The 14,810-nt window shown below is 43.0% G+C and overlaps 1 protein-coding gene across 3 annotated transcripts in view; it reads right to left on the minus strand.

Moving 5' to 3' along the window:
* Positions 1-14,810, minus strand: part of TACC2 (transforming acidic coiled-coil containing protein 2) — a 137,500-nt gene that overhangs the window by 64,420 nt on the left and 58,270 nt on the right. The window lies entirely within an intron of this gene.

A 14,810-nucleotide genomic window follows, 5' to 3' on the forward strand; every position in this document is an offset into this window, starting at 1 on the left:
GTGGATAAATACCTAAAACTTACCAAAATACTCTGTTCAGACATGTTAGATAAATGTGATTTATGTAACCAAAATGACAATAGGAGACAAGGCAATTCGTCTAAAATCCATTCAGAGGTAATGTCCATGCTCTAGCATGCCAGCTTAGTAGTCTGGGGTGGAGGGTTAGGGAGAAAAGACCGTTGGCCAAGTAAACTGATAAATCCTCAACCAATAAATGACAAAATCCTATTTACAAATGGGAAATGACTCTGCTATTTCTGCATGCACATACATATTTGCGCACTTTCATACATGATTTAGCCATCTGAAAAAGTGATAACTTGCTCTGAACAAGCACTAATTGTTTGCTTTTTCCTCCTTCCTTCCAATGAATCTTTCAGAGTTGGACTTCAGTGAGAAGAGATCTAAGGACACCTTGCTCATGATTTATCAGAGGATGTAATGTCATGACAGGGACGGATGCTGACAAGGGTGATGTGACCTGAAAAACAGTATCTGTATAGAAAAAAGCAAAAAGCAGCTCTGAAAAAACAGTGAAATGCAGCTCCACACCGTGGATTTTAAATAGAAAACACAGAGGTGGTGGGTTTGGGAGGGGGAAGTGACTGGCTTTTTGTTTGCTGGAAATGGTCATTGTGTTTGATTGATTATGCATCCAAAACATAAAAAGACAAAACATATGGTACACAGCTATTGCTCAACACAAATGAATCAAGGTGGTCAGTCAAAGCGAGGTACCTTCATACTAGGAAAGCATTACAAAATATAACTTCCAGTATTCAGCAAAAGCTTAAGTATGCCTCCAGCTGAATGCAATTAGCATTAAACAAAGGCCTCAGACACAAAAGTCAGCTCCTTAACGCACCGCACAGGTTAAGTGCGGAGAGGCTGCGGGCCCAGCAGTACAGAGATGAAAAAGAGGAGAGCAAAGGGGATCCACACTTACATGGCCTCTGACGGTTCCCGGTTCAGGCTACCTGTCTGTGCCTGCTGCAGAGACTGCGACCCTCCCATCCTCAGCGTGCCCTTGGGTTGATGCTAGACGCGACCAAGGCCAGCTTCCTCCGTAATTCCACCAGCAAGGAGCCCCGAGAGCTCTGGCTGTGTAGAGGCTGCAATACTGCAGTGCAGATGGAAACAGCTGCTTGCATCAGTGGCAGCACAAGCAGAAACACTTCAGCAGCAGCTTCTCTTCTCTGAACTGTTGCCAATTTTTTTTTTTTTTTTTTTTTTTTTTTGTCCAGATGAGCACTATTTATAAAATAAAATAAAATCCCATCCACTGTGACAGGCTAATCATCAGCTAAACATCAGTGGTCCAAGCAGCTACGGTGCAAGTACCCCTAACACAGGACTATTGGCTATTGAAACTGGCTTCAAGGGAAAAAAAAAAAAAAAAAAAAAAAAGAAAAAAAAAAAAAAAAAAAGAAGAAAAGCAGACCCTCCCTTTAAGCACACATTGTCAGCTACTGTGGCTCCCTAAGGACCTACAGGCAGGACCATTATATTGTGTTGACTCAGCTGATTTGAAATGCAAATGCACGTGTGCAGTGGATGCCGTGCATACATTTCCCTCTAATAACAGGCGAGTTGTGCATATCGGGATGATTGCGGAGAGGATTAATAAGCAGAACGGCTGTTATTTTCATTTAAACAAATGAGCTCATCCCTCCTGCAAAAAATGGAATCTTCCATGAGGAACGTAGGGAGAATATCATGAGCAGCCAAGGTAAACAAGCCAATGTGGGAGCAGACCCTACCCCACGCAGCTCCATCCAACCCATCAGTGCACTTAACCATTTTGCTTCTGCCTGCACAGACCCCCTTGCTGGACCATGAGGCGGGGAGCCATGGGGATGCTCATCATCTAACACGGATGTGATTCATGGTGAGGATCTTTAAGCCGAGAAAGTACAAGCCCAAGCAAACAGGATTCCAGACCCCACGAATAAGCTTATCCTTTTGCCACCGTGGAGATACCACGGTACTGGGAATTCATGTGCACAGCAAGCTGAAAGGGCTGGGCACCATCACTCTCCACATCACTGTCTTTAGCAAATAACAGATGCTCCACATATAACTTATGTTTCACATCATTAAAGGAGAAAAAAATAAATCAGTTGCATTACTGTCTACACTAGGAATTAAACTCTAGAGACACACATGGCTTGAAACTCTGTAACAATTCTGGATACGTGACAGGGCAGGGAGGTCAAAAGGATCAAATAAATTTAACAGAAATATTAAAACATACTAACTTCCAAGCACCTACCACAGCATGGCTTTCATGTTTCAGCGGAGGCCTCACTAGGCTTACACTTAAACAGCTTCTGGTGGTTTTTTCTTTGCTTGCAAAGAGAGAAATCCAGTAAGGTTTGCTTACTTTACAAAAACAAGGATGGCTGTATACATGTTCAAGGTTCTGTCTCTCTGGGTGCACTCACCCACAACAAATTGTTTGTGGGATAACAACAAACAAAGATGTTTAGTGAACACGAAACACATTTCATTTCCTGAGACTGACTAAAATTAAATTCTGTTTTATGAACAGCATCAAAATAAGTGTGCCTTTTCTTTCCTCTCTCCCTTTTTTTTTTTTTTTTTTTTTTTTTTTTTTTAACTAAGGGGAAAAGCTAGTGAGCCAGCACTTTGTTTAGCCACAAACTTCCAAGCAAGTTACAATTTTGGGGTTGTTTTGTTTCTAGTGAAAGCCAAACTCTCATTTCTAGTGTCTCATTGCTCAACACTGGTCTCAAGCCCCCCAGAGCAGCAGTGGCACCGCCTCACTGGGGACTGAGCTTCACAATTTCTGGCGCCCGGCTGGGTGCCTGAGCCATGATTAACCCCCAAACTCGACAGCAGAGCCCAGCTCAGATGCTTCCTTGTCAAGGTGGTGGCAGCTGACTACACCCTCAGCATTTTCCAGCTCCCAGGGAAAGGCTCTTGCTGCTTGGGCCCAAACATCCATTTCCAGTCATCACCAGGCACGAGACAGGGAACCAGACTCGTCCCAGGCACCGCCACAACTCTACAGCTCTCAGAGTAAGAGCTGAAAATACAGGAGAGTGTCACTTCACAGGTTTGCATCTCTTCTGTGCTAGGGAATACAGACTGCTTTTTAGCCCTTTTACAGTAGCATTTACTTCACCAGACATTTACCAGGGTAAGCATAAAATGCCATGAACTAAACAATTTTATGACAGCGAATCAGAAAAGCCAAATAAAACCACAACTCGGTATGCAAAATTTTAACACAGTGTCAGATAAATGCTTGTCAGGAGCATTCTCAAGTAAGTAAAACACAAAGTTTGAAGAAGGTGTATGAAAAGCCCCATGTATGCTCTGGCAGTAGATTTGAAATGGTTAATAAGTCCAGTATTTCCATACAATCTGGGAAACAAATGGTACCAGCCAACAGACTAAAATTACATGGCTGTATTCAGAGACCCTATTAGGTTGAGGTTACAGTTCAGCCTCAGTTTTGCATGTGGTAGCTCTACTGAACTACAGAGGACTGGTCGTTTGAATATTGTAAGAGCTCCCTACTGGATTTCATTTGTGACAGACAAAAGGAAGACACTGAGGGAAAAAAAAAAATCTTAGAAAGACAAACACCATATCAAGAAAGTAAAGTCCTAGCAGGTACCTAGAAGCCAAGAGGGAGAACACAGGCAGTCTGCCCTGACAGTGAGGGAATATTGTGGCATCTTCCTAACAAGTGTAAAGAATACACTGCAAATGCCTGTGTCAACTCCCTCAAGTTTCACACGTACATCTATTAAATAAACAAAAGCCCAATAAAAAAAGGCTTGGATTGAATCCTATTCTGAGGCAGCATGGTCCTTTCAGGAGTTGTAGAGTGGAGAACGGTTTTATTCCATTCCCCAGCACTTCTATGTAACAGACATTCGAGTCCCACCAGAAATCGCAGGTCTTGGCTAACATCTTCACTGACAGTCTGCAAGATCCAGGGCTTCAGCCTTTCAAGCCCAGCTACGCCCTTGGCCTCTGCAGACGCTGTCTGGGTTAGCAAGGGGCCTCGTCTATCGTGAGGGGTGTCATGGACAAGATATTGCCTCCTTCTCCCCTCCCTCTCTCCCCAGTTTGTGCGCACAGCTCCTGGCACAGCTCAGAGATTCACCACGAGGACAGCTCACCACCTTTATACCCAGATGAGAGCTGCTTGGAGCCTTAGGAAAACGTTTTAGACCAAAAATGAAGGAGCTCATCACATTACGCGCAACGGCACCTGCACAAAGAGAAGTTACGTGCTCAAAAGCAGTGGCTGCTCTGACCAAGTATTACATCAATGAGATCCAATGAGAGAAACTAAAATTAGGAAAACAAAATCAAATCAACCTTTACATGAAAATTCCTAATAGTGAGTACAGTTCCCTCATGGAGATGAAACACATTTAATGATTTTAAAACTCCAGACTGCAATGGTCTTTCAAAAAAAGATGTGCTCTAACTGAGCTTGGACCTGAAAGTGTTGCCTGACTAAGGGATGTGAGTCTAACAAATAATAGGCTGCAGACTCTGACCAACACTGTGCAAGAAGCCAGACTGTAGATTTCCTTCTGACTTGGCTATAAAATCTGTTACACTACAAAGCCGTGGATCAACCCTAGGTTGAGGCTTGAAGAGGATTTGTCATTTTCCTTGTTGATACATTCACCTAAACCCACATATTTCTTTAAACTACTCTAGATGCTCCGAGGATCACGTCACTCATTTCTCTTCTTACACTTCAGAGAGAGGGGATGTGTAATTAAACATCACACAACTACAGCAGTAAGCTTGCAAAGCTGGCTTTGTCCTTTGTTTTTTTCTGTGGGGCAGAAGCAGAGTCTGATAGATCTGGAGACTGAACACAAATGTGGTATGATCAGCAGCAATGGAAGGTTTTCCCAGCAGCTCACCCTCATCAGTAAGAAAGACCTCAGATGAGAGGGGAGGTCTCCCTCTCCTGCCTGGCCCAAATCCATCCTCTGGGCCTGCCAAGAGGCATCAATTTAGTACTAAATTTAATGCTGCCTTTTAAAAATATAAGAACTGTTTTGACACTATAAGTATATCTTGTAAGAACTTCTCTGGAACCTGAAAAACACACAGATGTAGCTCAAAAAGAAAAAAAAAAAAAAATCCCACTGTGACTTCAAATGACTTAAACATGCCCCAGGCATTTCAGCCTAGGGATGAACAGCGACATAACAACTTATTGTGATCTCACTGCTGAAAAATACTATTTAAGTATTCAGTACCATCCTTTAAAATTTATCATTTTCTCTTCCTGCTTGTTTCATCCACTGAAGCAAGAGCCATATTTCGGCCTATATTAAATTAATGTTTTATTGAAATTTGATGTCTATTGATTAGTTGTTTAAAATGCTGTACAGGCTCCCAAATATTTGGTCTTATTACGTTTCATGTTTATATATAAATTCAGACTTGGGTCACTTGCACCCTATTTGAAATTTTTGGCTTCCATTGAAAAACAGTGCTGGACAGGACTGTGATAAGGTTTATGATATACAGAAATTTATGTTCTGTTTCTGTCCTCTTGGCTTCATTGTCCACCCTGCTAGGCATTTACACTAGTTATAAACATGACCACTCATACACACACAGAAACATCAAAGACCCTACTGAAAGAAAACCTTCCCTCACACATCTGTCCCCCTTGGGAAGGAGTGGGTGAATATTAAATGATACCTCCCAGCTGCAGTGCATTATTGAGGTACTGTGCAGAAATGAGCACCATAAAAAGCAAACTGCATAGACAGAGAAAAACCAAACGTCCCAATAACAAAAAGGGGTTTCTCTGGTATCCTGAATGCTGCTGCCAAAGCTCTGAGGAATGGTACTATCTACAAGAGACAAACAACCAAAAAAGATGGTAAAATGTTTAAAAAGAATAGATTATTGATAAACATAATTCACACACACCCCATCAGCCCACCCCCCCCAAAAAATATATATTTTTAATATTTAGATGATACTGCCTTTGGATCCCAGTGCCTTGAATTTAGCCTGGGAAGAAGTTTTCACCCTAAGGACTCCCTTATTTGTAGGCTTCCTGTTATCAAAGGCCTCTTGGCTAGGGCATCCACAACATCAGACTGCTAAGAAACAGTAACATCTTTCCTAAAGGACAAAAAGGACCAAACCACTCAAAAAAAACAACACAGTTCTGTATAGACACAGTTGCAAGGCAACCAGTGCCTCGGGAGGCTGGCTGTACTTTTAAGAACACATTAGCACATAAAAGCATTGACATCTTTTGAAGTGCAGCGGTGACAGCCTGTTTAGGACACTCAAGGCTGGAGATTCCTGTACTCTAAAACCCTTCCAGGAGCACCAGTCCTCCCTGGCCTTTGCTGATACCCCATCTAAGCACAGGCTCGTCTGCTAAACCCTTCCCAGAAGCTGAGGTCTCCCAGGACCAGCGTTGATCCTTGTGTTACAGAGAAGGTCAAGCAGATTGTCTTCAACCCCATGGGCACTCAAGGTTTGGAGTTCATCTTTCTAAAGGTTATACAGTAAGCAGTTTTACAGGCTTTTAAAGAATTCAAGCATTCTTCATTATAGATTGCACAAAAATACATGTCTCTAGACACATTATGCATACTTCTGTGCTTCTTCACTCACCCTGCATTTTTTGTCATGGGACACCTAGAATTTCCCTTGGGGGTTTTTTGTTTGTTATGTAAACCAGTCTGTCTCACTCTTGTAGCCACTCTTGCTCCTTAGTCTTGCCTCCTTCTCTAAAGTGACCAAGAGAGGAACTATCTTATAATATCCACTTGCCTTGAGGAGAGTCACTTAACAGACCTCCTCAAGCAGTGTGGTGCTGAAGCTGTCGGTTGACCACTACAAGGCATTTGCTAACCTTCACTTTGGTTCTTCACTTTATCTGGCTAACTCTAATCTTCCATTATGCCCAGACACGTGCCAACAGGAATGTTTGTGAGAGCACAATGACCCTGCATTTGTTTTTCCAGCCAGGTCATTCCACGATCCAGCTCCCTGCCCACACTCTTGCACCACTGCAGGACAGGGACAGTGGCAATACTCAATGCTTATACTGTCATCAAATCTTTCAGAAAGTCACATATAAGCACAGAAAGCAACCCTAACTCCTTAAATCTAAATCTCCCCAGAAATGTGATTCCCTTTTTTTTTTTTTTTTTTTTTTTTGCTTTAGGGAGTAGCCACAGTATTGCATGTGAATAGACCAGCACTTAAAATTTTTAAATCTTTGTTATTTTGAAATAGGATATCCCAAAGAAAGAACCTAAGCGAATGCCACAGCCTGGAGAGCCATGCAAATAGTAAGAGAGGAATGACCTCTTGCTGCTATCAGGTAGCAAGAGCAGTGGAAAAAAAGCAGATTTCTTTCTTTCTCTCCCTTAGGTTTATGGGGCAACTTTGCGTTACAAATGAAAGACAAAGTATGAAAAGTTACCTGATATATGCAACAAATTTATCCTGTTTTGGTTTACTGGCAAAAAACAGTATAATGTTAACATAAATTGTAGCACCTATGCTTTAGTAGTGCCTAATAAATAAGCATTTAGTGCAGTTCATGTCCACAGTATAATTGAGGTATTATTATAGTCTACAATTAGACGTTTAAAGGCATATTCATCACCATCATTCAAAGATCCAGTTATCCCTAATTTAACCCCACTCCAGTACAGATAAATCAGAAATTCAGCCCTAAAGTAAGAATGACAGACCTCCAAATTGAAATCACTGTCTTGTCAGTTTGGGAGTTTTTTGTAGCTATTTCTTTTTTCTTTTTTAATGGGCTTAGTATGGGGTAATGATTCATGACTAAAGAGTGTAAATGAAATCAAAGCAGTAAAATAATTAGGGAGTGTTAAATCAGTTGGATATTTTTCAATATTCTCTTCAATAAAAATAAAAGCAAATCATTGAATTGCCTCTGTAAAATACCCAGCATAACACAGCCCTATTTGTGTTACCATGATATAAAATAATATACCACAAAATAACATGGGGAGATACTAGGTGTAAAGTTTCAGAGATTTAATTTACTGTTGAAGATTAAATACTTTGATAAACATATTGTCTGCTCCATCACTTATCTAGATTAACACAGTGTGAGTGCTTTATTTGCATCAATATATTGTTAGTTCATGAAAAAAAACCCACTGTCTCAGAATTTTAAGTCTGAGCACACTGACAGAATATCTCCATCTGACAAGTCAAAGAAAAAGGGAGTGACCAATGATGATGCACCCAGGATGGACACTGCAACTCACAGGAAAATAAAAAAAAAAAAAAAAAAACACAACAAAACACTAGAATGGGTTTCTGAAAAAAATAAAAATAAAATAAAAATAAATAAATGTGTCCCTCCTACCCCCATTGATCACTGTTTGGTTGCTAAGGTCACTGCTTAATCTAAATTGCAAGCGAGATTAATGGCATTAAGAGTTATGAATAACCAAGATGCCTGCTTAGTTATTGAAATTTCCTGCTTGGGAAACCCACTGCAATGATAACAAAAGGGGCCTCTGCACGGTGCTATTCAGGATGCCAGGGGGGCTACAGTCTTTCAGAGGCCAGCAGTGAATTACGATGAGTAACGTGAGAACTAAACACACCAGAAGATTCCATGTACCAAAGCATTTTATGAAATTAAGCAGCCGTACAAACAGGGAGATTAGGTTCCTGAGGGCTGAGCACACCCTCGAGTGTGGAAGCCTCCGTGGTGGCTGTGCAGAGATCTTGCCGAAGGGCCAAGGCGGTCTGTCCACCATGCAGATCTACAGAGGGGACACAAGTTGAGGCTCAAGGGCTGCCAAAGTCCTGTGAAAAGCTCTTTCTCCCACAACATTTTGTGCAGCCTCTGGCCTGTCATTTGCTCCTTTGCTTTCCCCTCCTGTGGAGGCACAGACACTTCAATTTTGGATTCCATTTGTATCATGCTACAACTGTATGAAGCAGGCCTGTGTATAAATTCACTGTATCACAAACCAAACTTTAAACCCCTGTTTTCCAAACCTCTGGCCCTGCCTTCAGACTGGGACCACAAGCGTAACCACACTAAAGGAGGGAGTTTGTTTTACTGCTGAATAGGCCTCTGCAGACCACGTCCATGAGGTAAATGCCCAAAGTCCTGTTGACATTTCCACGAAGTGAAGTTGCAAAACCACTGTCGCAGACCATGGGATCTTTTCTTGCTTCCATGCGTCTTTCTAAGCCTTTAAACATTCCGAGGTGCAAGATCCCTAAAACAGCTGGAGCCAGGCTTGTTGGGAAAGGAGCTGCATAAAATGCTGTGAGGGGACCAACATTTTTAAGGGCTTTCATGCACCTGCCCTCAGCCGACAAGATCAGTGCAAAAAACACTCTGGGGGCATCTTGTTGCAGGAGATTTCAGGAGGCAAAATGCAAAGGTCTCTTGCCCTCAGGGCCTACATGAAGAGTTAGATGATGAAAATGCAGGATGAAGAAATCAGACAAGAATTCCTGCCTAGTGCAAATCTTTGCTGTGACTGCCAATGATGAGTGGTCAAATGATGACTGGGTAACTCCTCATAGAAGTTAGCTTACAGCTTCAATTTGATTTCAGAAGAGTTAACAGAAAATTAGGAGGTGATCTCCTGCAAGCCCTCCACCCTCCTGGCCACACCAGGCTCCCCTGGTGCCCTCAGAGCTGTCACCATGCATGCCACAGTGCCAGGGCACAGCAACCCCAGCCAGGTGTATAATCTCCGTCTTGAACCTGTACTGCCCATTCTGTAGGGTTGATGCAAGATGATAAATGCCATTCTAAAATTCCTTGTGGATGGATTAATTAGTGTAATGACATATTCATTTTCATGCTGCTGAACCTGTTCTAGCAGCAAGGAAATTACCATATATCGCCTGAGGGAACCTGTAAAATGCACAGTAATAACAAGCAAACAGAGGGCTACCATCGCCCTTTCGCCCACTGCCACATACAGGGAGAAGCTTTACAACACACACAGATAATTGCTCTCTTTGAGCATAAACACGCAGACAGAACGCACCCCAGAGAGACGAAATACTGAACAAAGATATGGTTAGAAAACCAGTGAAATTTTCCACTTCTGTCAAGCATTTTGCCTTTTAAAAATGCAGTTACCAGAAGCTATTTGTAGAATTGCTGATGTTTTATGGAAGCTGTCCTCTTCCAGCACACAGCACGGGGGTCCCCAGGCACCCTACCCATCACATACAGGACCGTGTCCCCCCAAGTCATGGGTTCACTCAGAGAAGCCTGCAGGACCCGGTCCTTGTCTGGAGACCCTACCATACCATTCCCACAGTCAGCTACAGGAAAATGCACTTAGTCCACAACATTTTTGGCTTGAAACACAGCAGACATCCCAGGATTTGATGCTATTACTCAGTAATAGGCTGAAGAGATCTACAGTGAGCAACACAAAGCATCCTCCTGCCTGGGACTGAGTGGTGCTGAACACGTCACTCAGGAGACATAATCTCTTTTAAGAAACTGGAAAGGAAGAAATAAATGAAGAGCAGGACTGTGGCTCATTCCTGTCTATTTGTTACAGACTGGCTGACTACATGGAAGGTATCTATTTTTCATAATGTGTTTCAGAAGGTGGTGAATGCTTTTTTGGGATATCAGCCACATAGCCTTAAGAAATTTCACAGAATGGCTTGGGTTGGAAGGGACCTCAAAGATCATCTAGCTCCAACCCCCTGCCCCGGGCAGGGCCCCCTTCCCCCAGCTCAGGGGGCTCCCAGCCCCGTCCAACCTGGCCTTGAACCCTTCCAGGGAGGGGGCAGCCACAGCTGCTCTGGGCACCCTGGGCCAGCGCCTCACCACGCTCACAGGGAACAATTTCTTCCTTACATCTGATCTAAATCTCCCCTCTTTCAGTTTAAAAATGTTACCCGTTGTCCCATCCCCACCCCCTGACCCAGAGTCCCTCCCCCCCTCTCCTGTCCCCCCTTTAAGCCCTGGGAGGCCGCTCGAAGGGCTCCCCGGAGCCTTCTCTTCTCCAGGCTGAACCCCCCCAACTCTCTCAGCCTGGCCCCCCAGGGGAGCTGCTCCAGCCCCCCCAGCATCTCCGTGGCCTCCTCTGGCCCCGCTCGAGCAGCTCCGGGTCCTTCTGCTGTTGGGGGCCCCCGAGCTGGCCCCAGCACTGCAGGGGGGTCTCCCCAGAGCGGAGCAGAGGGGGAGAATCCCCTCCCTGGCCCTGCTGCCCCCCCTGCTCTGGCTGCAGCCCAGGGCACGGGTGGGTTCTGGGCTGCGAGCGCACGGGGCTGCCTCACGGGCAGTTTTCCCCCCACCAACCCCCCCAGTCCCTCTCCTTGGGGCTGCTCTCCAGCCACCCCTCGCCCAGCCTGGGTTTGTGCTGGGGATTGCCCCGACCCACGGGCAGGACCTCGCACTTGGCCTTGTTGAACTCCATGAGGTTTGCCCAGGCCCCCCTCTCCAGCCTGTCCAGGTCCCTCTGGATGCCACCCCTGCCCTCCAGCGTGTCACTGCACCACACAGCTCGGTGTCATCAGAAAACTTCGTGAGGGTGCCCTCGATCCCACTGTCCATGTCACTGACAAAGGTGTTAAACATCGTGGGTCCCAAAGGTGACCCCTGAGAACGCCACTGGTCACTGCTCTCCACTTGGACATCGAGCTGTTGACCGCAGCTCTTTGAGTGTAACCATCCAGCCAATTCCTTATCCAGCAAGTGATCTATCCATACAATCCCTGTCTCTCCAATTTAGAGATAAGGATATCATGTGGGACAGTGTCAAATGTTTTGCATAAGTTCAGGTGGATCTTGGTTTTTAGTTTCCAAGACCTACGCAAGTTCATTGCAATACCTTCATTATGTTACTATTATAAGAAACCATCACTTCACTTGTGCACCAGACAGTCCAGACACACACTATATGTATACTACTATCCATTTCATAAAATATACATAAAAAACCCAATAGGCCCCATGTCCCCCCCCAAATAAAAAAAAAAAACCTCAATTCATTCAAGGAGTGAATTAAAAAAGAACTTAAATTCACTCAAGGAAAAAAGCCTTGTGGACTTGAACTCCATTTAATCCCTTTTTGGTTTTGATTACATCATTAAAAGCAACTCAGTCTAGGATTATCAGTATTGGTCATAAATGAAGGCAATATATTGATTTTTATTTACTTAGTTTTACACCAAGCTTCTCCAAATGTGGGCAAAAGGAGAAAATTTGTTTCCAACATGTGATCAAGCAAATAAAACTCAAAGTCGTAAGGCTTATCTGTTTTTCAGTGTGACACCAATAATTCATCTTTGCTTCCTCCCAGGGAAGTATTATGAAACCACCTTTTAAAAGCCAAAAAAGCAGAAAATGGAGCTTTCTATAAAGATTGTTGTGACTTTTTCCTTTCGCATAGAAAGATTTGCTGTTGTGCTTCCAAATGGTTTGAGGCTCATTTCAGGAAAATTAGGTAAAACAGAAATGTGTATTTAATTTCAGAGATTCAGAGATCAGCAGAAGTTCCTTATGCATCCGGAGTCTCTCAAAATGATCTGACTCCAGTCTGTTTTAGCTTTTGAAAGAAAAGTGACCCTGTATCTAACACCAGGTAGGACCCACCTCTCCAATCACAGTGAGCACCACAGGTATAGCTTTCCAAGTAGGTAGTGAGGCTATGGGTGAGGATATGCACAAAGACAGCATTTGCTTTTTGCTCAACAGAACAGATTATACCCATCTCTCTTCCTCACAGGACTGTCAAAGAGATGGATCGGCTCTTCAGCCCCTTTCCAGCTCTATCCTTAGGGCTTCCATAAAGGACAAGTTACACTCACTAGCAGTATCTCAGCACTTATCCCAGATTATGAAGTGTCTGTGACGCAGTTCATAATGTGACCATCATAATCACAGAGGAGACTGAGATGCCTCAAGGATCTATTTTGCAGAAAATTGTGTGGTGGCACAGCATTTGCAGAAGTTTAGCACCTTTCCATCCAGGCAGTTGCCATAAATGTGACAAAGTGAAACATAACCCAATTTGCATGCTATTATTTTCCATGGCTGATTTGACTTGATACACATGAATCACATAAAAATGCAAGATAGTCCAATAAGTATTTACATAAGGGGCTGATTATAACAGCAAAGAGCTATTTGGACAGTAATATATTTGCTTTTGAAGAAGATGCAAGAATTATCTTTCATCCCACAGATACCTCCAATTCTCACCTCTGTATGCATCTTAATTTCCATTAAGATCTGTGAGAGTCTGTGTTCATGTCACAAAAAGAACACATATGCAAGTTCAGCTTTATAGGAAGAAGGCTGTGGGTGATAAGACTGCTATTCTCAAGGCATTGTGAGGATGCTTGCCGGTGTACGCTTTGATTACTGACGTCCTAGGCTGGATTTTGATTCTGAACTAAGCAGTCCTACTAATATTACTTAATTACACCATTATTTATGCCATCCAAGTGATTCTTATGCACACACAGACATTTACATTATTAAACACACTACATCATTATCAAAACCAAACAAACTTCAGAGGCATAAGCCAATCTAAATATGTGAGCACAGCAGCTCTGCTTGTCTGCAAAGGTCTAAAATTATTTCTCCTCTCTCTAATGCTGAATTCTAATGAAAAGGGAAAAAGAAAAAGATCACTGTGTGTTTTGGTGGTTTCAACTGGGATTTGTAAACAAGAGTCATTTGTGACTACACTAAAGCACTGACAGAATGTGAAATTCAGTCCAGGGTATCTGTAAAGTTCAACAATTTTGGATGAATCTCTGGAAAGAGCCAACATATCGGGGTGAATATTTTCTAACTTACATCCTCACCTGACCATTTCTCTCCATTTTTAGGAAATGATCATGGTATCTACCCTTCATCCAGAAAATTCTCTCCAGATTACAGAAGTTGCATAGTGGTACAAAACAGGCATTTGAGCACTTCTGTTCCCCACCAACTACACACAGGTTAAAAAGGGTGGGTCCAGTACAGCATCATGGAGGAGCATTACACAGAAGACTTGGCCTGACTGTGTTTCAGCAAGCTCATACACTAGTGGTGAGGACATCATTTTCTGATCAAAATAATCAGAACTTTAGAACAAAGAGTTAACCAACATGTTTCCTATATATTATACTGTGGATGGTTTTTTGAAGAGCATTTGCTGATAGCTATTCATTCGCTGTTCCACGAGCAGAACATGTCTATTGCGTGCATTTTAATTTGTGATTCAGAGTATCCTGCTGACAGCAACATCTTTTGACATTTCTGAATAGAGCTTTAGCTGAAGAACTGTATTTCTCATGGTGTCTCCTGTCTTGTACTGTACTTGGCACAAGCTGACAATCTCTATCTGTGGGGTGGAGAATGCTATTCTCCAGAGAATGCCCATTTAATATTCTCAACTATGCTGTGACCTTTTCCACTAATAGATGTCACAATAAGGGCATGCCTTTATTGCCAAGCCACAACAGCATACTGGTTAATCACCCACAAGACAGGCGCCATCTGAAACTCTGACATGAATATCCAAGCACACATCTTGTCTTGACTATATTTGTGATGGAAGGACTCACATTTGGGGGTTTTCTAAGCAAAAATGCCCTAGGCCATCTATCAAACACTATGGCACCAATCAATGAAAATCTGAAGGAGAGAAACATAAAACTTTGAAATCAAGATAATTCAACCTTTCTTCAGCAAGAGCAAAACCAAGCTGAACTTATTCCTTCAGTACTGACAACTCCAATGCAAATCAGCAACATGGGGTGGGGAAGATGCCTGCAGCACC

This window comes from Tyto alba, unplaced genomic scaffold (genome assembly GCF_018691265.1).
Source record: "Tyto alba isolate M040663 unplaced genomic scaffold, T.alba_DEE_v4.0 Super-Scaffold_1, whole genome shotgun sequence".
NCBI classification, from domain to species: Eukaryota; Metazoa; Chordata; class Aves; order Strigiformes; family Tytonidae; genus Tyto; species Tyto alba.